At 43.0% G+C, this 22,483-nt stretch overlaps 1 long non-coding RNA gene and 1 pseudogene across 1 annotated transcript in view; one reads left to right on the forward strand and one right to left on the reverse strand.

Moving 5' to 3' along the window:
* The window catches only part of LOC131765943 (uncharacterized), a 53,769-nt gene that overhangs the window by 14,926 nt on the left and 16,360 nt on the right, over positions 1 to 22,483 (reverse strand). Inside the window, exon 2 of the long non-coding RNA XR_010835513.1 lies at positions 10,323 to 10,499. This is a non-coding gene — a long non-coding RNA (uncharacterized lncRNA). The remainder of the gene's footprint in view (positions 1 to 10,322; positions 10,500 to 22,483) is intronic.
* Positions 5,630 to 6,176, forward strand: LOC131765936 (ADP-ribosylation factor 1 pseudogene; annotated as a pseudogene).

A 22,483-nucleotide genomic window follows, 5' to 3' on the forward strand; every position in this document is an offset into this window, starting at 1 on the left:
TCTCCTCTCCACGCCCCCCTCACAAATATCAGCATGAGTGATAGCTAGGGCTTGTCTGACAAAGCATTTAAAACCACATATATGGATGCCAAGAAGGGAATTCTAAGTATGGAGGGCCAGAATCTTTGTGTTAATGCCCAGCAGATGTGGCTTGTGCGTCAGAATGTTTTTGGATGGTTCACTTTGAATGCGTAATGTCTAAGTGAAGCATCCTGAGGGCTCCAGCCAAGGCATTCAGGTCTGATGAAATTAAATCAAGAGACATCCCTGTAGGAGGATTTGGTTGCTGATGGAGTCTGAATGGGTTGTGGAAAATGCCTAAGAAATTGGGATTCTCAAGCAATAATGGATGTGCCGATGACTGGGGCATTTTGAAAAACCTTGCTAGAATCTTGGCAGTAAAAGTCTCCAGCTAAAACTGTCTGTGCCCTTGGGACTGGAGGAAAATAAGTACAAAGCCACCCTCTGCCCCCACTTTCTTCTTTTTTTAGCTCCAGTACAGCGTCTGGCTCAGGAACTGGGCATTTTGCGGCACATTTTAGAGCGCTTCCCTTTGTGTTCTTTGGAATTGCAGTTGGCTTCCTCGACTGGAGACAGACAGAAATAGAAGCTCATATCTAGCCACCTTCACGCTCTTTCAAACCCTTAACTTCAGGAAGTACGATCCACAGCCTGATGCCTGATGTGGCCCTCTGTCCATGGCTTCCAGCTCCCAACTCTTCCTCCGATTTTTATCTTCTCTGGCTGTTGCCATGTGTCATGTAACGAATGATTGATTTGTGCCCCCCTAAAAAAGATATGTTGAAGTCTGTATCAGTCAGGGTTCTCCAGAGGAACAGAACAAATAGGATCTATAGAGATAAAGAGAGATTTAGTATGAGGGGTTGAGTCACATGATTATGGAGACTGAGAAGTCCCACCATCTACCCTCTGCAAGCTGGAAGCCCAGAAGAGCTTGTGGGGTAATTCCAGTCCCAACCCAAAGGCCTGAGAATGGGGGGAGACAATGGTGAAAGTCCCAGTCTGGGTCCAAAGGCCCAGGAGCCAAGAGCACTGATGTCCAAGGCAGGAGAAGATGGACATCCCAGCTCAAGGAGGAAAAGCAAGTTCACCTTCACTCTACCCTTTGGTTCTATTCAGGCTGTCAACAGATTGGATAATGACCACCTGCACTGGTGAGGATGACTTTTTTTACTCCGCCTACCAATTCTTCCAGAAACAGTCTCACAGACACATCCAGAAATAATGTTTTACCAGCTATTTGGACATCCTGTCACCCAGTCAAGTTGACACATAGAAGTAACCATCACTCCCCTTGATGGCATCCTTACAACCCTACAAGTTAGGTGCGATCATTGACCCTACTTGGTAGATGAGGAAACAAAGGTTAAGGGTTGAAGTAGCTTGCTCTTGGTCACCCAGCTATAAAGTGGTACAGTAAGTCCCCTACATACAAAAGAGTTCTGTTCTGAGAGTGAGTTCATAAGTTCAATTTGTTCGTATGTCCAACAATGTTAGCCTGGGTACCCAACAAACACAATCGGCTATATAGTACTCTACTGTAATAGGTTTATAAGACTTTTCACACAAACACTACATAAAAAACAAACACAAAAAGTAAAGAAAACAGTTTAAATCTTACAGTACAGTACCTTAAAAAGCACAGTAGTGTGGTACAACAGCTGGCACTTCTTAGCAGCACCAGCTACATCACTGCTGCTTTTATGCTTGTTTCCCGACATCCTGGGCTTGAAATAAAGACACTGTACTACTTTACTCTATACAGTACCGTACAGGAAAGTACAAAAAAACACAACCACTTGTAGAGGATGCACACAAGTGACAATGTACGCCAGACACGTGAACTAACTTACATGATTGGACATGAGAATGCACATTAGCATCTTTGAAAGTTTGCAACTGGAAGGTTCTTATGTAGCGGACTAACTGTTGTGAGACAGGAGGGAAGGGGGCAGGGCACAACCTTGAAAACAATGACATAGCCATTGACAACACGACAAAATCTGGTTAGAACTGATTAGGCCCAAGATGCAGAAGATTCGACTTCCAATAGACCTTTGGCTTCATTATATGCTCATTGTAATACATTAGTTAAATGCCACATCAACAGGTGCCATGAAAGTTCCGAGGCAGACCATAAAAGGCCAAAAAGTGGGCGGTGACCCAATTCCTGGAAATCTCCACCCCTTCCCCAAAATAGTTGGAATAATCCTCCCACTTATTAGCCTATGAAATTACCCAGCCCATAAAAAAACTAACCACCCCCTATTTCAGGGCCGCTCTCTCCTTTTGAGATGGTCCACACTCTCTCTATGGATTGTTTATCTCTCAATAAATCTACTTCTTACCTATCACTTTGCCTCTTGCTGAATTCTTTCTGTGCTGAGACATAAAGAACCTGAACTTCTTAAGTCCTAAGACCAGGTGTGTGATTTCAATTAAAAGAGGGGTCCCCGGGGCTTCCCTGGTGGCGCAGTGGTTGAGAGTCCGCCTGCCGATGCAGGGGACACGGGTTCGTGCCCCGGTCCGGGAAGATCCCACATGCTGCAGAGTGGGTGGGCCCGTGAGCCATGGCCGCTGAGCCTGCGCGTCTGGAGCCTGTGCTTCGCAACGGGAGAGGCCACAACAGTGAGAGGCCCGCATATCACACACACACACACAAAAAAAAGAGGGGTCCCCAACCCCAGGGCCTAGGACAGCTGCTGGTCCAAGGCCTGTTAGGGATCCTGCCGCCCAGTGGGAGGTGAGCGGCCAGCGAGCAAGCAAAGCTTCATCTGCCTGCCCCCATCGCTCCCCATCACTTGCATTACCGCCTGAACCATCGCTCGCATTACCATTCACATTATTCCCAACCCATCTGCCCCTCCCCCCACCATGTGTGGTAAAATTGTCTTCCACAAAACCAGTCCCTGGTGCCAAAAAGTTTGGGGGCTGAATTAAAAGACAGTGGGTTTGAGTCCCAGCCTGTGGGTTCAAGTCCCAATCTGAGTTCTGGCTATGTTTGAATGCCATCTGAATTGTGTGGTTTCAGTAGAGCCAAGATTCAAGCCAGCATATCTGACTTCAGAGCTAGTGCTCTTGGCCTGTTCTACTGTGAGGCCCATCAGAGGTGATGGACTGTGGTTGGCCCTCAGAATCTGTCTTAGCTGACAGCTATGCAGTAGCCTGTGAAGCCCGTCCAGAATGGTCCTTTTCTCAGACCTGGGTATATGTAAGAATCACCTTGGGGAGAACGACAGCTACTGATGCAAATTTTTACCCTCCCAGAAACTCGCTTGCAGTAGGTCTGGAGTTGGCACGGGAGCTTGCTTTTTTTTTTTTCTTTTTTTTTTTGCTGTACGCAGGCCTCTCACTGCTGTGGCCTCTCCCGTTGCGGAGCACAGGCTCTGGACGCGCAGGCTCAGCGGCCATGGCTCACGGGCCCAGCTGCTCCGCGGCATGTGGGATCTTCCCAGACCGGGGCACAAACCTGTGTCCCCTGCATCGGCAGGCGGACCCTCAACCACCGCGACACCAGGGGTGCCCCTTATTATTATTTTTTAATAGCTACCTTTGGGTAGACAAAATTAATTTCCAATATTTTGCTATATTAAAAAATATTGCAATGAATACCCCTGTGTGTATGTATATATTTACTTAACATTTGTGTGGATATACAATTAAATTTTACACATAGATGGGTAAAGCTCACTGCTTTTAAACTAAATTAAAACATGATTTTAAAATTAATTTAATTATCTTTAAAAGCCATGAACCAAACTGTACTCTTTTCACGGGCCAGTCTCCTTTCCCACTTGCAGACAGCCTATGCCATCTGAAAATGGGTCGACTTTTGCACACAGGCCCAAACACACACATGAATGGATAGCTCACTACCTCAAATCTTGCTTGTTTGATAGGCAGTAGGTCACACTGGTTAAATCAGCTGGAGGAGATTTTGGAAATAGACATCACAGAGCTTAAGAATTGTAGAGCTTGAGGGGTTTTTAGAGATCAAGTAGTTCTAGATGAGGCCCCAGAAGACAAACTTATTTGTCCTTGTTCTCGGAACTCATTCCTGATATACTGACAGATGGACAGATTTTAAGTTAAGGCCATGGTTGGAGCTGCAATACCCAATACGGTGACAGCAAGCACTTGAAAAGTGGCTAGTTTGGGGAACTATACTTAATGTTTTGTAATAACCTGTAAGGGAAAAAAATCTGAAGAAGAAGAAAAGATATATATGTATGTATAACTGAATCACTTTGTTGTACACCTGAAACTAACACAACATTGTTAATCAACTACGTGTTGATTTAAAAAAATGTGGCTACTCTGAATTGAGCTGTATTCTTAACATAAATCACACACTGGATTGTGAAGGTCTAATAAGATAAAAACAATGTAACATGTCTCAATAATTTTTTATAGTGATTGCATGTTGAATGATAATATTTTGGATATATTGGGTTAATTAAAATCCACTATTAAAATTAAATTCACCTGTTTTATTTTTTTAAAATGTGACTACCAGAAAATGTTAAATCACATAAGTGGCTTGCATTATATTTCTATCGGACAGCTCTGTGTTGAAATATTCAGGAAGAGGAAACCACTCATTGGTAGACCCACAGGGAAGACTTAGGTACAGAAAGTGGAGGCAAAAGTCATGCCAAACAACAGCAAGCAAGCTCCCGGTAAAGTGCAGGGGATAACTGGATTTCCTCTGTTGGATATTTAGTTCCTGTTAAGGAACTAAAAAAAAAAAAGTTGACACTGAGAGTATGGCTCGTCTTCAACCATCAGTCGGGTATGTGCTTTCACACCCAGGGCACTTACTGTTCTGCTTCACCGGTGCTGCTCAGCTAGGCCTCTCATCTCCCTCATCCGGGCATCGCATGCCTCCTGCAGAGACTCACATTCCTCAGTCACAGTTTTGGGCAATTTAAAACTACTTCACCATGAGTAAGTCAAAAAGAGAAAAACAAATATCGTATCTTAACGCATGTATGTGGAACCTAGAAAAATGGTACAGATGAACCGGTTTGCAGGGCAGAAATTGAGACACAGATGTAGAGAACAAACGTATGGACACCAAGGGGGGAAAGTGGGGTGGGGAGGTGGTGGTGTGATGGATTGGGAGATTGGGATTGACATGTATACACTAATATATATAAAATGGATAATTAATAAGAACCTGCTGTGTAAAAAATAAATAAAATTCAAAAGCAAACAAACCAACCAGCAAAAAAGCTACTTCACTGTGGTCCCAGAAAGCTTTTGCTTTTACAAAAGCCTGGCCCATGGACCTTATGGGCCTGTGCTTTAGAAAGCAAGCATGCATGAGTATCTTTTAGGGTAAGGACATCTAAGGCTTCCAAATGTTAATGCTTAGTTGTTGGTTTACGGTGAGTCTAGAGCTGAACGCAATAGAGATGGTGTCTTGGATAGAATTCTCTGGAAGCAGAGCTTGACACAGGGATTTGGGTGCATATAACTCATTGAGGGAGCGCTATTCAGAAAATAAAGCAAGCATCTCATGGGAGTGAAACCAACACCTGCCTCAGAGCAGCAGCTGCGCCGCCGAGGGTTTCTCTGGCCAGTGTGGCTGCCATCCTTTTACGACATGGGGAATATCTTTGCAAACCTCTTCAAGGCCCTTTTTGGCAAAAAAGAAATGCGCATTCTCATGGTGGGCCTAGATGCTGCGGGAAAGACCACCATCCTGAACAGACTGAAGCTGGGTGAAATCGTGACCACCATTCCCACTACAGGCTTTAACGTGGAGACCGTGGAATGCAACAGCATCAGCTTCGCTGTGTGGGACGTCGGTGGCCAGGACAAGTTCTGGCCTCTGTGGCACCACTACTTCCAAGAACACACAAGGTCTCATCTTTGTCGTTGACAGCAATGACAGAGAGCATGTGAATGAGGTCCGAGAGGAGCTAATGAGGATGCTGGCAGAAGACGAGCTCTGGGACGCCGTTCTGCTCGTGTTTGCTAACCAACAGGACCTCCCCAATGCCATGAATGCAGCTGAGATCACCGACAGGCTGGGTCTACACTCTCTGCACCACAAGAACTGGTACGTTAAGGCCACCTGTGCCAGCAGCAGGGACGGGCTCTATGAGGGACCAGACTGGCTGTCCAATCAGCTCTGGAAGCAGAAGTGAGTTGTACTCCTCTCTCCTCCCCTCTCACTCCCTCCTTCTACCCTCACGTTATTCTCATGTGGCAAACGTGCCCCTGACGTGTGAGTGCCAGAAGCTGTCTCCATGGTCGGTCACAGTATGCTTCACTATGCTGTAAATGTGCAGACGCAGCCTGCAACTGGCTTTTTATCTAATGTAAATAGTTTCTGTTTCCAATGAGGCAGTTTCTGGTACTCCTATGCAATATTACTCAGCTTTCTTTATTGTAAAAAGAAAATTGACCCACTGTTTAGAACTGAGAAGGGATTTTAGGCACACGGGTCATCCGGGAATTGCTGTGTCAGACGAACCCCATGCTCCGCCCCTGGGCTTTAGATCTGTGTTGAGATCCATTCTGGTGGTTGGTTTTTAACCCAAACTCAATGCATTTTTAAAAACAGTTACAAATACAAGATAAGGAGAAGATTTGAACACACAGAAGGGAGAAATGTGCGTAGTGTAGGCTCTGCAGTCAGTAATGGCCTGAGTCCAGGCCACCAGTGGTCTGCTTCCCGTTGGGAACGTGAAACGGGGCAGAACCAGCCATGATCCATTCTGCATGGTCACAAAAGGGTCCCTGTGATTTGCTCTGTCTCGGGTCATCCCAACCACCGCAGCATTTGTGCTTGTATCTGTGCTTACATGGTTGCCCAGGAGATGGGCTGGAGGCTGCAGCCACCGCTCTCAGACCCCTTGGAGGAACCCCAGCCTTTTCTTGGGTCAGCATGGGCACTTTGGCTGGAACGCTCTGGTTGGAGTGGGAACCCTGCGGTCCCCTTGCTTGCCTGCTCCGGGCTCTCTGGGGTCTCACCAGCAGCAGTGCGGGTGGTCATCCTTAAGCCCCAGCCCGTGGGAACCCCTGTCTACATGTGCTTTCACTCCCTCATCCCGCAAGCGTCAGATTTGCCATCGAAAACGATAACCTCTACTTTTTTCTTTTGTATTTGGATAAACACCGAAGAAGCTGGAGCTGTTAAACTTTATCTTGGGGAAAACCTCCCAACTGGTTTATTTGGCATCGTGGAACCTCTTACGGCTTTCAATACATAATTAGTAATCAACTGTTTTGTATACTTGTTTTCAGTTTTCATTTTGACAAACAAGCACTATAATTACAGCTAGTTGAATAAAATCTCTTAACTGTTAAAAAAAAAGAAAATAAATAAAAAAATACAAGGGAGGAAGGGAAGTCAGATATGGAAGCAGAACAGGCCTTTGTGTGATCCATAGGGGTAGACTCTGGAGCAGTGCTATCCAGTAGAAGTTACTGCACTGAGGGGAATGTTCTATGTAATTGGCACAATACAGTACAGTTACCACTATCTACATAGGACCATTGAGCATTTGAAATACGGCTGGTGTAACTGACATACAATTTTTAATTAAATTAAATTAAAATGTAAATAGTTACATACGAGTCATGGCTACTGTTGGACAATGCAGTCCTGGAGTATAAACCTCAAGTCAGAATTGAGAAGAAGGGGTGAGCATCTTATGCTCTCATTGGCTGTGGGCTGCCCTGGCTTTAGTGGGAGGGTGGGTAGAGCATAATTTCCCAGGCAAAACTGTTAGCAGTGCTTTTCACTCTACGTTTCTCTTCTTAATCAACAGATGCCTTTCTATGTCTGTGAGTCTATTTATGTCTTGTAAATAAGTTATAGAAAACAAACTTATGGTTACCAAGGGGGAAGGGGAAGAAGGATATATTAGGAGTTTGGGATTAAAATATACACACTGCTATATATAAAATAGGTAACTAACAAGGAGCTACTGTATAGCACAGGGAACTATACTCAGTATCTTGTCATAATCTATAATGGAATAGAATGTAAAAAAAGGATATATATATTTATATATATGTATAACCGAATCGCTTTGCTGTACACCTGAAACTAGCACAACATTGTAAATCAACTCTATTTCTATAAAACATTAAAAAAAAAAAAACCTGTTAGCAGTGGACATTCAGACAGTTGAGGGGTGTGGGGTGTGCGTTCTGGCCAAGTAAAGCGGATGAGGCACTAGCGCGCCCCCTGCAGGTCACAGGACGATCAACTGGGTCATCCTGACGCCCTATTTTCATCCCACCTCACAGATTCTCTAAGAACTGAATTACAGTCCCAGAATAACCTGAAGTCAACAACTGGCCACCGACTTCTTGGAGCAGAACAAACTTCCCAGTCCCCAGAGATGTTGGTTTCTCTCCCATCTCATTCTCAAATCATCCCTGGCACTTCTGGTTTGCTGGTTCCAAGAGGAGGGTCATGAGGTATTGCACAAGTACACAGAGGAAATTTTTCTGTGAGCTTCTGATTATCAGCTGTTTCAGCCATAGAGAGGAAATCTAATTTTACACTGTCTGCTACCACCTCTGAGATGGCTAGCCCAACAGCTCTAAAAAAGAAAAAAACAAATTTGCCCTTTCTGCACTGGAGCGTCATAGATATGAAGTTATAAATAAGGAAACCCAGGTTCATGTTTTATTTATACCTATTACACAGGATTTATGGTGTTGAAAAACACATTCAGCTTAATTTATGCAGGAATTAGCTTTGGTAGAGATTAAGTTTTGATCTATGGCCCCTCCCTAAAATATATTATCTCTATTCATAATCTTGGCTTGCAGACAGAGATGATAGTGAGTGAAAGCAAACAACAACAACAAAAACAACAAAATGAAAAAACTTCTAAAGGGAGGTACTTTAAGTCCTGAAAATGAAGATAAACAGGATGTTTTTAAAATTAGAATCCCTTGGAGTTCACTGGCAGAGCCAGAATTTAGAATTAACCTAACAGTCTTTTCTACTGAGTCTGGACATTCAGGAGAGAGTTTTACATGAAAATACATAAAACAGAAGAAAATAAAAAACAGGACCTTGGCATATATTAATGCTTAATAAAAAGGAATTAAGAACTCTGAAATACTTAACCAGTATTACTCCTATGTTATCTATGTCACGTCTTTACAGACTACCAAGCAGGGGTGTGTGTGTGTGTGTGTGTGTGTGTGTGTGTGTGTGTGTGTGTGTGTATGGGAGAGGAAGAAGATGGGAAGGAGAGGGAAAAAAATCAAAGGGAAAATCAAAGAGAAGCACAAAATATAGCTTTGAGCCTCTGGACAGTAAAGAGGAAAAGGGAATGATGGATGTCATGCCTACAAGAAAGTATATTAGTTTGCCAAGAAGCACTAATTTTGGTTTTGTTTCAGAAAGTTGTCTTTATTTTAACAAACCAACACATAACACAGTAGATGTTTTTTTCTTTTCTCTTCTTAGACCCCAGCCATCTTTACAGCCTTACACCTCACCCACTGAGGTGAGTCACCCACTGACATTACCTGCCTGACCCCAGTCGACGCTTGTGTTGGGACCCCTGGTCCTGAGGATGCTGTCGAGAGCTCATCACGCCTGCCTCTTCCTGTGGAAGCCTCAGGCCGGTGAGAGTGCCACCAGGCAGGTAGAGGAGAAGACAAAATGAGTTGTCTCCCACCCTTCCTATGGCAGGTGACACCCTCTCTCCAAAGCTATTAGTGTTTCCGTGACTCTTCTCTCCTAAGGTCCCCTGTACTGTCATCACCGCAGCCTCCAGCCAGAGCCCAAATATCCAGGCCATCACTGGTTATGGGATGGGGTACCACAGGAGAGTGTCTGGGGAGAGGGCACCCAAAGGCATCCCTCAAAGGAGGGGTCTTGTCTCTTAGTTTTTACTGGTAGAAAAAAAATGCAGGGACATTCTCCCAGGCTATGTGTTTTGCTGGACCAAAGCACAGAGTATATAATATTAAGTCATTGCCCTGGAGAGTATCTGACCAAGGGAGTTGGCTTTGACTGTGTCCTTGGCAGTGGCATGGTTTAGTTCTGAAAGGGAGAACAAATCTCTCTCCTTCACCAGCCCTCACAAAAAGCAATGCAGGAAGCTTAGTCAAGTGTGCAAATCTCTACTGTGAACTTTTCTGCCACATCTGGGGGAATTACTGGCCCTTGAAATCTCTCACAAACAGATAAGAAGCAAGGTTATAACGTGATTTGACACGGAGTTTTGAAGGCTCCACTCAGAAATGTGGAAAGGGCGGCTTTCAAGGCACCATTTCAAGAGATTAAGATTTGAAATTGTGTTGCTTTATCTTACCGTTTTCTTTCACAGGCTTTTCCTTAGGCCTTGCCTTGGAGCTTTTTTTTTTTCATCCTTTCTTTCCCCAGTGTCCATATGAAGGTTTGCAACACTTCACGCTTGAAGACTTGAGGAAAACTGAATAAATTCAATATGACGGACTTCAGAGTCACTGGCTTCACACGCATTTACTTGCTGTGAAGAGAAAAGCATGTGAGGAAAATATATTGCCACTGGAGGAATGGATCTGTCTTACGTATAATGGCTCATTTTCATCCATCCCTCGTGTCTTACCAGAATAGGTTACTAAAGAGGCTGGCCCCGCAGCACAGAGGCCTCTCGGCCTGAACTCTGCGGATGGCTCTCATCCCCAGGCCTCCTTGCCTTTGCTGGGCTGACCCCTCCTCCCTGACATTCTTGAGCTTCTCCCAGGTCACGAGCCCCCCGGGCTCTCGGCAGCTGAAACAAAAGCTGAAAGAAACCCACTCAGCTCTGCAATCAGTGTGCTGAAGCTCCTGGCCATAGCAAGGGGCCAAGCCTTCCATTTCCAGTCCTGCGGAGGCTGGAGCCACTGGGCTCAGATCTGCTGGTTAATAGGGTTGGAGAAGTTGAGAGCAAACTCTAGGTCCAGAAGGAAAGAGCAGATTCAGGTACAGCCCAAGGCTGCTTCTATTTCCTGAGAAGAAACGAGGAAGCAACCACTCTCTTCAGACTTTCTGAAGCAATCCTCTTTTGAACACCCTTATTGTGTGGTGGAGAGAAGTTCTTCTATCTGATGAGAGCATCTCTTCTAATTGTGGCAGGGGTGGGCGGAAGAGAGGTTGGGAAAAATGTACTTCTAGGAGCAAACAGAAATTGAGGTTGGAGAACTGTTCATGGCGTTTCTGGGGAGTCCTGTACGATTAGCACAATGTGTTACTAAGAATGGCTGTGGACCAGGGCTGCCCTGGAGGCTGGTTTATCTGTTTGGCCCATTCTCAATTTCATCCTGCACAGAAATCGGGGCTCTGATGAGTCGTGGGGGAAGAAGAATGGCAGGGCATGGAGGTGGGAACTCAAGTGAGGGCCTGAAGCCTCTGGCAGTATAGCATTGGGTGTCCTGTACAGGCAGAGGCTTCCAGGGGGCCTTGGGGACCTAGGTTAGGAGGGACAGGGAGACTCAACACAATGAAGGACTGGGACAAGCTTTGCTTTTTCCCCTGTCTCCCTTAAGCCAACCTTAATCCCTGGGGTTTGTGGATGAAAAATGTCACCTTGCCATATCAGTAAACAGAGGATGGTGCAGCCATCAAGCCATCAGCCACTGCAGCCGCCCCCGACTGTACACCCACCCTGAGGGGATTCAGGATGGAGGAAAGCAGGACAGTGGTCCTAGGCAGTTAAGGTGCATATCAAAGGAATGATTTCAATGAGCCCAGACTCTCGCATCTTCCCATACAAAGTGCTAAATTCATTACTTTGAGATATCTGCTTTTTCTTTAATTAACAGTAATTAATTTTTGATGTTCTGACCACCCTTTTTTTTTTTTTTTTTTTTTTTTTTTTTTGCGGTACGCGGGCCTCTCACTGTTGTGGCCTCTCCCGTTGCGGAGCACAGGCTCCGGACGCACAGGCCCAGCGGCCATGGCTCACGGGCTTAGCTACTCCGCGGCATGTGGGATCCTCCCGGACCAGGGCACGAACCCGTGTCTCCTGCATCGGCAGGCGCACTCTCAACCACTGCGCCACCAGGGAAGCCCTGACCACCCGTTTTTTGTTGCAAAACCTCCCATATGTCTTGGCCCCTCCATTACCTCTTTGGAACATTCCCTCAGAGCTATCTGAGAGGCTATATCCCAAGCTTAAGTCCTCAGCATGTCTGCTGAATAAAATATAATTCTCAACTTTCAGTTGTGCATCTTTTTTCAGTTGATAGGTTGAACTTCTGAATAATGAGTTAAAAATCTTACCAGGAATAAATATTGACCTAACATACTGACAGTAGTGATGAGACACATTGTTGGGGCTTTTGATCAGTTCCTAGCAGTCTCACTGGCATGTGTGGTAGCAGAAGAAAAGATACCACTGGTGTGACCCTGAGGGTTTGGACCATCTGGCCCCAGTCTATCTTTCCTAGTTCATCTATTCCCACCTTCCCATCAATTCCTTGCTTTTGTCCTTCTGAACTCCTCCCAATTCCCAGGCATACCCTGCACTTACACAGCTGTGCTGGGTATTCTCACTGTCTGGTAGAAATCCTTTTCTCTCAACTCTTTGGAAAAGTCTTATTACCCATTCATTATGTTCCCAGGCAAGTTCCTTCTATAATGATTTTTCTAGCTCCCCAGATAAAATTAATCCTATCTTTCTCTGAAATTTCATTTTCATGCTACTATAGCATATGTTGAATTATAATTATTCCTTCATTGGTGTCACTCTGCTAGATCACTTATGCTTTAACTGGGGAGACCAAAGTTAAAGTGAATTGCCTTGTCCTGCATTAAACTAAATGAAAAGACTAAGATAGGCAAGTTCGGTCTCAGTATCTGGTAGGTGTTTATAAAAGAGGGAAGGGAATGGAGGTGGCGAAACTCTATCTCTGTTATCAATGTTGCATGCTGGCATATACACACACACACACATATACAGATAGATAGAACTACTTACTATGTACCATATACTGGACATACATGGATATTTTAATTTAATCCTCATAAGGAAAGAGAAATGATTAAAGGTTTAAGTAATTTGCCCAAGGTCACATAACTAGTAATAGAGCATAAATTCAAATTCAGATAGTCTGACTCCAGAGCCCAAGACCTCATCTGTTATTATTAACGACCTCCCTTTATCATGCCTATAATGGACATCTGCCATTTCCTTGGCAACCTGCCTCCTATATTAGAAGCTGAAAAGCCCAGACGTTGTCCCATCCTCTCTTGCAGCTAGAATGCAGGCAGGTGACCCAGACTTGACTAAATAGATGCCTCTGCTAGAGACTCTGAATTGGGAGCTGGTGACATAAAGAGGCAGAGACAGTGGAGAATCCAGAGGTGCCAAGGGGGTGGTAGCAGGAACAGCATCATCCGAAGTCCGGTGTCTGTGGGTGCCAGGCAATCTGCACCAATCTGGCTTCCATTTTTCAATGGTGGGTCAGTGGTGGTGGTTTCCCTACTAGGTGGGTTAGGTGATGTGTTTTGGCTGGGGTCCACCTGCGGCAAAGCTTCCCTCGTCTGGTTTCCTTTTCTTGCCTGGTTCCAATCATGTTGGAAAGTCCTGGAACTATTTCACAACTCACCAACGAATGCTTTTTTTCCGGCTTAATCAAACAGAATTAGTTTCTGTTGCTTGCAGCCAACAACCCTGACTGGTATAAGATATAGACTCATTATCTTTAATGTAGGTTGACTCCAACATACATCATTCCTACCTGGAAGAAAAAACACACATGGACCCAGAATTTTATGAAAGTTCAACAGAGTAGAGGGTGAAGGTGGAAGATGGTGGATCATTGGGAACAATTTCGAGCTCATTGATCTGACTATTTATGATTCACGTTGCAGTTTGCATGGATGATTATGGGATTCTTCAGCGTGTTGTTACAAAACCGGTGTCCAGAAGTGGACTTTTACCTTCCAAGTGTAAGTTGACTTCCAAGTCTGACTCTGCGCTTTAAAAATGTTGTGATGAATTTGGCCTTTGAATAATAAGAAAATTACTACATATCTTTCCTGCTGTTATAGGCAAAGTGGCTTCCTCAAATTGTAGTACTTACAAAACTAAGATCACAGAGGAAGTTGAACTGCTGAATTATTTAACGTAATCTGACTCATTAGAGGCTTAGCTTCTGAGATGGAAGAAGATACGAAAGCTTACAAAAAAGTTACTGATAAATTCCAAGATGGAATTCACTTTGAAGAGAGTGAAATGTGGTTGCTGGGTAACGAGTCTCTCTGGCCTAATGCAATGAGAGAGTTGAATTTGCCGTTTGACAAAGGGGTTTATAATTACAAGGCATCTCTGAACTTCTGGAAGAAGCTACTGCTTCAGATGGCCAAGTGGTCTACTGAGATGTCAGATATAAGATAGGAATAAACCTTACAGAGGCCAGGGGTTTGACCTTCGTAAGTCTAGACACACTAATATGATTATCATCACTCTAATCAGGTTATAAATTAAACACACACTCTACAAAGCAAAGACTTTCATGGGGTTGTTATTTAGAGGATGATGAAAAGCTGCTTTCTGTCTCTCCTGAGAACACAATGGGAAGAAACGAGGTGCCTTGGCTTAGATCAGTGCCTTTCAACCAGGGGTGATTTGGCAATGCTGGTAGGGAGAGGGAAAAGGGAGGGTGCTACTAGCATCTAGTGGGTGGAGGCCCAGAATGCCACTAAACATCCTACAACGCACAGGACAAAATCCCACAGTGAAGAATTATCTGGGCCAGAAATGTCAATAGTGTGGAAGTTGAGAAACCCTGGGTTTGATGTAAGAAAGAAATTTCTGAACTTGAAGTTATATAAATATCGGAATGGGTTTACAGGTCCAGGACTACTGGGGGGTGAGTGAAGCAGTGGCCTCTGGGTGCATAATTTGAGGGTCAAAAACCTCAGTAATCAAGATAAATAATATATTTTTTAAAATCAATGCAAAAAATCCATGATAAACAGTGTATCAAAATTTTAAATAAAGACAGGACCCAACAGAGATGGGATTTGGGTAGAGGAAGTTAAAATCTTGTTTATCTTGATTACTGAGGTTTGGGGCATCTCGCTTAAATTTTGTGCCCCAGGCAAGGACCTCAGTCCCCTCACTCTAGTCCTGACCTGTTGGATTATCAAGGGTGTGGAATCGTTTCAGCTAAACTGGTGATTTGATTTGAGTATTACTAAGCTGGGGAATAGTTAAACCTGGTGGAGGTAAATGAGAAGGTCTTTTCCAGCTCTAGAATTTTAGATTTTGTTGACTAAGTTAAATAAGGAAGCAACTCCTATGTCAAGCTGCACAGAATTTCTGTAACATGGCTCTCTAACTTCTCTGATTTATAGCCTGGCCTCAGTTAGCCAAGATCATCTTCGTTATAAAATGTAATGTATGAATGGCATCCCAAAGAAATACGTGGCATTAACTATACTCTTTAGCAACACTCTTCTATTGCAAATTTCCCTGTCAGAAAAATAAACATTGCGTGATTTTCCCATTTTAATATTTCTCCTTCTCATCCTCTCATCTCCCAGCCCCATCTCACCAGAAAGCCTCCTGACTCTTCTTTTTCGGGATCCATTGATATTGACATTCTTCTACATTACTTGCCCCTTTTGTTCCCTAAAATGCCATAGATGGAATCTTTGTGTGTGCGTGGAGAGGGGGAGGATTTTAAATATGTTTCCTTCTCTTAGGCTTGGGGAAGTAGTCTGTCTATATCTGATGACTAAGTTTATATATGTGGGCTACAGAGTACTTACCACATAATGCTGACCTCTCAGAAATGCCACATGAAAGCTTCAAAGATAATTTACTATCCTGGGCAAATCAAGATAGACAGTTATAAAAAATTACAGTAATATTACCAATTAGGGAGAAATGTGGTCCTGGATCCGTATTAGAACACTCTAACTGTTATAGGTCGCCTTCCATTAATTTGCCCGGTTTCCGGGTCTATGTGCGGCTCCCGTTAGAGTACCTGCATTCAGCAAACGTACTCTTGCATGAAGTAACTGGATATGGAACCCACCACTTCCCCACATCCTGTCACTTAATCTAACTGACATATGTACAATTCCCTTTGATCTATGCTAACCATCCTTATCTCAGTGCAGATCTCTACTTCTATCTGTTATTTTTTAAAAATGCTTTAATCAGAGGGTCACGACAAGTTGGGCTGAATTATAGGGTTTGGGTTTAAAATTTTTTTTCATTCTGTTAGAAACAAAGCAACATCAAACTTGGGCTCCTTCTTCCCAACCCCTTAGTCATTGCTATTTTGATGAGCTATTTTGTGTTTATTTCTTGAAAAAAGAACACAAGGAAAAGAAAAGAAAAAGAAACTAAGTGGTAGATGGGTAGATGAGAAATAATTCTAATTTAATTGGAATTACCAAAGCTAGACATAGCCAAATGTTTTCTTCTCTTTTTTCCTTATCCTTTTCATTTTCTTTTTCCTTCTGGGTCCAGGGTGAACGGAAGTTCAAGTAGTCTGCCCACTGCTTAAGCAAAGGATATGTTTAATGGTCTAGGATTTGGGACTCTGAGCTGCCTGGATGTGTACTTTGCTGCAGAAAATCCACCAGGAGAGGGCAGAGGAGAGCACTGGAGTGAAGGCTGTTGCCTGGGGGCAGACGTTCTGCAGTCTCTTTAGGATTATTGCATTTTGACCCAGGACAGATCACAGGATCTAAATGACACATATGTGCCTAGGTTCTCCAATTCTCAAGAAAAATACTCAAAGTTTCCTTTATAATAATCAGGCTACGTGAACATCAGTTTTGTGGGCTTCCTATGGCAGAAAAGAAATTATGTCTCCTGCATAAATTTTAGTTAGATCATCAGAAAGGAGATGAAGTGAGACAAATGGGGTATTTGCTCTCTTTTCTACATCCCTGTTCTCTAAACAGATGTTACTCCACCTATTATACATAACATTATAAACATATACTGAGCAAATGGAGGAATAAGTGAATGAGTCAGAGTTCATTGCAAATGGTAAGGATTCTTTTAGAAAACTTTTCTCTTGGTCATACATAAAGTGTGAGTCACGAGGTAAAATGTTTTTTGTTTTTTTTTACTGTGGTTTGTGCTAATCACTGCTGATAAGAGAGTATCACTCTCTCCCTGTGTTGCAATATAACTTCAGCTATGTTAAAACAACTCCCTCCATTGTACTATTGTGTTTTTGTGCATGCTTGAAATTTTTCATAGAAAAAAGTGTTTTAAAAACTTCCCACCCACTGCACCAATTTATTGTTCATAGTAAATAAGTCAGGGAGTGTCTCATGTCTAATGCTTTGAGGCAAACCCTTTAAGTGCAATTTGGGTCATCTCAGTGATCTCAAGGTTTCTGTGCCCTAACTTATATCGTCTGTTCAGGTCTGTTTCAGATTATGTCTGTAGGATGGAAAAAAATCCATTACCATAGTAAACCAGCACCTTTTCAATATACAAGTTCAGTTAAAATATTCTCACATAATGTTTCCATTGAAAGAGGCTGACATAGAGAATGGATTTGAGGACACAGGGAGGAGGAAGCGTAAGCTGGGACGAAGTGAGAGAGTGGCATGGACATATATACACTACCAAATGTGAAATAGATAGCTAGTGGGAAGCAGCTGCATAGCACAGGGAGATCAGCTTGGTGCTTTGTGACCACCTAGAGGGGTGGGATAGGAGGGTGGGAGGGAGACGCAAGAGGGAGGGGATACGGGGATATACGTATAGCTGATTCACTTTGTTATACAGCAGAAACTAACACGCCATTGTAAAGCAATTGTACTCCAATAAAGATGTTAAAAAAACTTTAAAAAAAATGAAAGATGCTGACAAAAATAAATTCTAGGCTTTAGCAAATGATCATTTAGAGTTTGCCTCTTCTAAAAGATTCATTTTCCTCTCCATTATAGGTATCAGTAGAAACTCAAAGAAGGGTGAACCTCACATTTGCAGGACACTTGTGCACCAGGCACGCTTCTAGCTGCTTTCATTCGTCACCTCATTACTCTCCACAGCAAACCTAAAGTGTTTGGTATTATCAGCCTCACCTTACAGGCGAGAACTGAGGCAGCTGAAGTCCTGACCCCATCGGTTCTGGTGAGGAGAACTAATGGTAGACTAAAATATGGTTAAAAATTTGTGAGGAAATAGCTGTGTACCCACAAGTGGTGACAGGATGACAGGAGTCACCTCCTCTGGGAGGACACTTGTGATGTTAGAGTCCTCAGATTGGTCAGTCAGGAGGTAGAAGCTACCTTCCTTATTCAAGCGCTCTGGGTTTCACATGAATGCCATCTCCTTTGGTGGGGCTTCAGAATGCTGTAGAAGAGCATCTTAACCTTCAGAAATGACGCTTTAGCACCCGCATGTGCTAGATTTATTAGGATGATCAACTTGCCCCAGTTCACCTGGGACTGTCCCATTTTAAAAGTCAAAGTCCTGCATCCCGAGAACCCCGTCCGTCTCCAGCAAACTGAGATGCCTGGGTTTCAACGTGGCTCTGTAAGAGTTAGTTGTTTGGAGTCTGACAAATCACATCGATGTGTCTCATAAAGTCCACCAAGTCACTGTATAGACATCAAATATGTAAAAGCAATAAAGTATTATATTTTCAGTGACTCCTCTCCCCCAGGAGAGACTAAGCTTCTGTGAGTTGGCTTTGATAATGGTAAAATGCAGTCACTAGAGCTCACGCTGGCAAATCAACATAATTTCTGGGCTCCCCTAAACATGAGGAATTGATATTTCTTTCATAGCTCAGCCCTGCCCCAATGACTTTTCACTATTCCTGTTTGAATGAGTGGGTAGGCTAAACACAGAAAACTTAACTGTGTTATACCCATTATTAGATAAGGACAGAGGGTGATAATTTCATAAGATGAGATGGGGTCAGGGGAGCTGTTTCCACTTGACATCATAATAGCATTAGCTTGGAAAAATTATCTGGAGCCGCGTAGAGAACACACTGGATTTAGTTCAAATCCACTAAGTCTGGCTATTTATAATAGATTCCTTTGTACAGTCTATTCTGCTTGTTACACTTGACATGAAGTACTTAGCAGCCCTACAAAAAGAGAAAAAGTATTTGTAGGTATTTAGTAAAGTGGAGTCATTGAATAAAAAATAATTTTAAAAAGGGGCAGAAAAAGAAAGATCCATCAGGATGAGAAAGGAAAAAGCAGGGATGGAAATGGGGAAATAAAACAAGTTTCAGTTTCGATTTGTAATTCATCTTTCACAAATCTATTTCAGGCCTGAGTTATATTGTAGCCCAGGAATATTAAGTCCAGACAAGGCTAAATGGTAAAGACAGGCTGATTTAAAAAAAAAAAATTTTTTCTGGCCACGCCACGAGGCTTGAAGGATCTTAGTTCCGCCACCAGGGATCGAACGTGGGCCCCCTGCAGTGGAAGGGTAGGGTACTAACCACTGACCACCAGGGAAGTCCCAAGACTGGTTGATTTTTAATAGTAACTCGTTCAACATTAGATGTGTGTATCATTTTCTTCATGACTGCTTATGTACTATGCTCTGGGAGTCCCCAAATAGCAGTTTGATCTTCAAGTCTTTCGACTGGTTTTAAATAACTTTTCAGACAGGAAAAAAGATTTGTCTTTCGGAAAACATCTCCCCCATTATTTTAAAATTATTTATTTATTTATTTATTTATTTGCGGTACGCGGGCCTCTCACTGTTGTGGCCTCTCCCTTGCGGAGCACAGGCTCCAGACGCGCAGGCCCAGCGGCCATGGCTCACGGGCCCAGCTGCTCCGCGGCACGTGGGATCTTCCCGGACCGGGGCACGAACCCGTGTCCCCTGCATCGGCAGGCGGACTCTCAACCACTGCGCCACCAGGGAAGCCCACCCCCATTATTTTTAATAGTAATCAATATCAGCGAGAGAAGTTATTTACATCCTGAAACCAAAATGAACTTGTATCTCTTAAAATACGATCGGCATATATTGCCAGAGTTCACTTAAATACCATGAGTTGTGTGAGTCTCAGAATGCAGGCTGGAACCAGCAGTATCAGTGTCCCCTGGGGAACTGCCAGAAATGAAAATTCTCAGCTCCGCACTCCAGACGTGCTGAATCATAAATTCTGGGGGGAGGGGAGAGGGAGCAGCAATCTGTATTGTAGCAAGCCTTCCTGGTAATTCTGATGCACACACAACTTTGAGAATCACTGCATTTGTGTATCCACAGTGGTGGCTTTGTATCCTAACCATCTTGTTTAATCACATGGATAGGCTTTACCAACCAGGCCAGCTGTACTATATTCTAAAAAGTTCACACATTCTTCAAAGATTGATCACACCTTGCCTGATGCTGCCTCTGCCTCAAGGTGTGATTAATCACACCTTGCCTGATGCAACCTACAGAATAGTTCTAGCATATGGGTCATATTTTCAGTCATTATTAAAATCCTTACTTACTTTTTTCCTTTTTTAATTTCAAAATTTTTTGATATAAATGACATATAACATTGCATGTAACCTACACACATTCTTCCTTATATTTTAAATCATCTGAATTTACTTATAATATGACATACAATGTAAATGCTATGTAAATAGCTGTACATACAATGTAAGTGCTATGTAAACAGGTGCTAGTGGGAAGCAAAGTCAAGTTTTGCTTTTTGGAAATTTCTGGAATTAAAAAAAATTTCTTTTTTTCTATTGAATCCTTGGATGTGGAACCTGCAGATATGAAGGGCCTTCTATATATGGTTGTATCACCCTGGGCTTCTGCTTGAACCCTGACTGATACAAATTGGCAGTGGTGCCAGATCAAGCCCAAGGCCTGCTTTTGTATGACTCCTGAGCCAGGATGGTTTTTATGTTTTTAGAGGGTTGTAAAATAAAACAAAGAATGTGTGACAGAGACCATACGTGTCCCACAAGGCTGAAAATATTTACTCTCTGGCCCATTACAGAAAGTTTGCTGACCCTTGTAGGAAAAGTAGGAGTGTAAAATGCTATGGCTACTTTTAAAACAGTTTGACAGTCCCTTAAAAACATAAACATAAATTTATCATATGGCCCAGAAGTCCTGCTCCTACATATTTACTGAAGAGAAATGAAAATACATGTCTGTACAAAGACTTGTACCTGAATGTTCATAGCTTTTTAATTCATAATAACCCAAAATCAAACAACACAAAGGCCCATTAACAGCTGGATGGATAGACAAATTGTTATACATCCATAAAATAAAAGGGAATTAACCACTGATACCCAACAACACGGATAAATGTCAAGAAAAAAAAAGGGCCAAGTGAAAGAAGGCAGAGAAGGAAGAGTACATATTGCATGATTCCATTCCATTTATATGAGGTTCTAGAACAAGTGATATCAATCTATAGCGACAAAAAATGTACTAGCTGCCTGGGAGGCCAGTCTTGGGGGTTGACTGAAAAGGGGCTTGACTGCACTGCCCAAGGAATTTTTTTTTTTTTTTTTTTTTGGCAGTGCTGTGCAGCATGTGGGATCTCAGTTCTTGACCAGGGATGGAATCTGTGCCCCCTGCAGTGGAAGTGCGGAGTCCTAACCACTGGACCGCCAGGGAAGTCCCTGAGTGGCTTAAACAACAGAAATTTGTCTCATAGTTTTGGAGGCCAGAAGTCCAAGGTCAAGGTTTTGGCAGGGTTACTTCCTTCTGAGGGTTTTGAGGGAGAATCTGTCCCATGCCTCCCTCCTAACCTATGGTGGTTTGCTGGCAGTCTTTGGTGTTCCTTGACTTTAGATACATCAGTCTGATTTCTTCCTTCTCCCTGTGTATGTTTCTGACTCTGTCCCAATTTCCCCCATTTTGTAAGGACACCAGTCCTACTGGATTAGGACCCACCCTAATGATCTCATATTTGTTTGATCATCTGCAAAGATCCTATTATCAAATAAGGTCACATTCATAGGTATTGGGGGTTAGGACTGTAACATCTTTTGGGGAGGGACACAAGTCAACCTATAACAGTTGTTCACAAATTAATATAGAGGTGTAGGACTTGGCCTCATGAACATGGTCATCTCAACAAATTCCTCTCTTCCTTAGGCCCTAAGTCTTTTGAATCTTTGCCTGTCTTTCCTGTCTATCATGTTATCTTGATCTAGGCCAAATTCTACAGGGTAAGCATAATTGAATTGATTTGGTTTGAGGCAAACATTTAAACAGAGAAAAGACAAACATATGTACTCAATATTCAGCTAAACTATTCACTCACTGATTTACGTTAAGGCCTTAAAGTAAATATTACCTATTTAGAAAGGTTATTTTATCTACAATAGTATGGCTGCAGCCGCAGTTGCCTTTACAAAGTCTATTTTTGAGACTTCTGAAGCTGTCATAGCCATAAGTGCTACCAATAAACCAAAGGTAAAAATTATTTTTATTAATATAATTTTACTTCCCTTTTCAGAGTGTAAAGTTTCTAAAGGCTGACTTTTTCCCCATCCATTTATTTATTTATTTTTCTAAAATTTATTTATTTT

This window comes from Kogia breviceps, chromosome 11 (genome assembly GCF_026419965.1).
Source record: "Kogia breviceps isolate mKogBre1 chromosome 11, mKogBre1 haplotype 1, whole genome shotgun sequence".
In the NCBI taxonomy this organism is placed as follows: Eukaryota; Metazoa; Chordata; class Mammalia; order Artiodactyla; family Physeteridae; genus Kogia; species Kogia breviceps.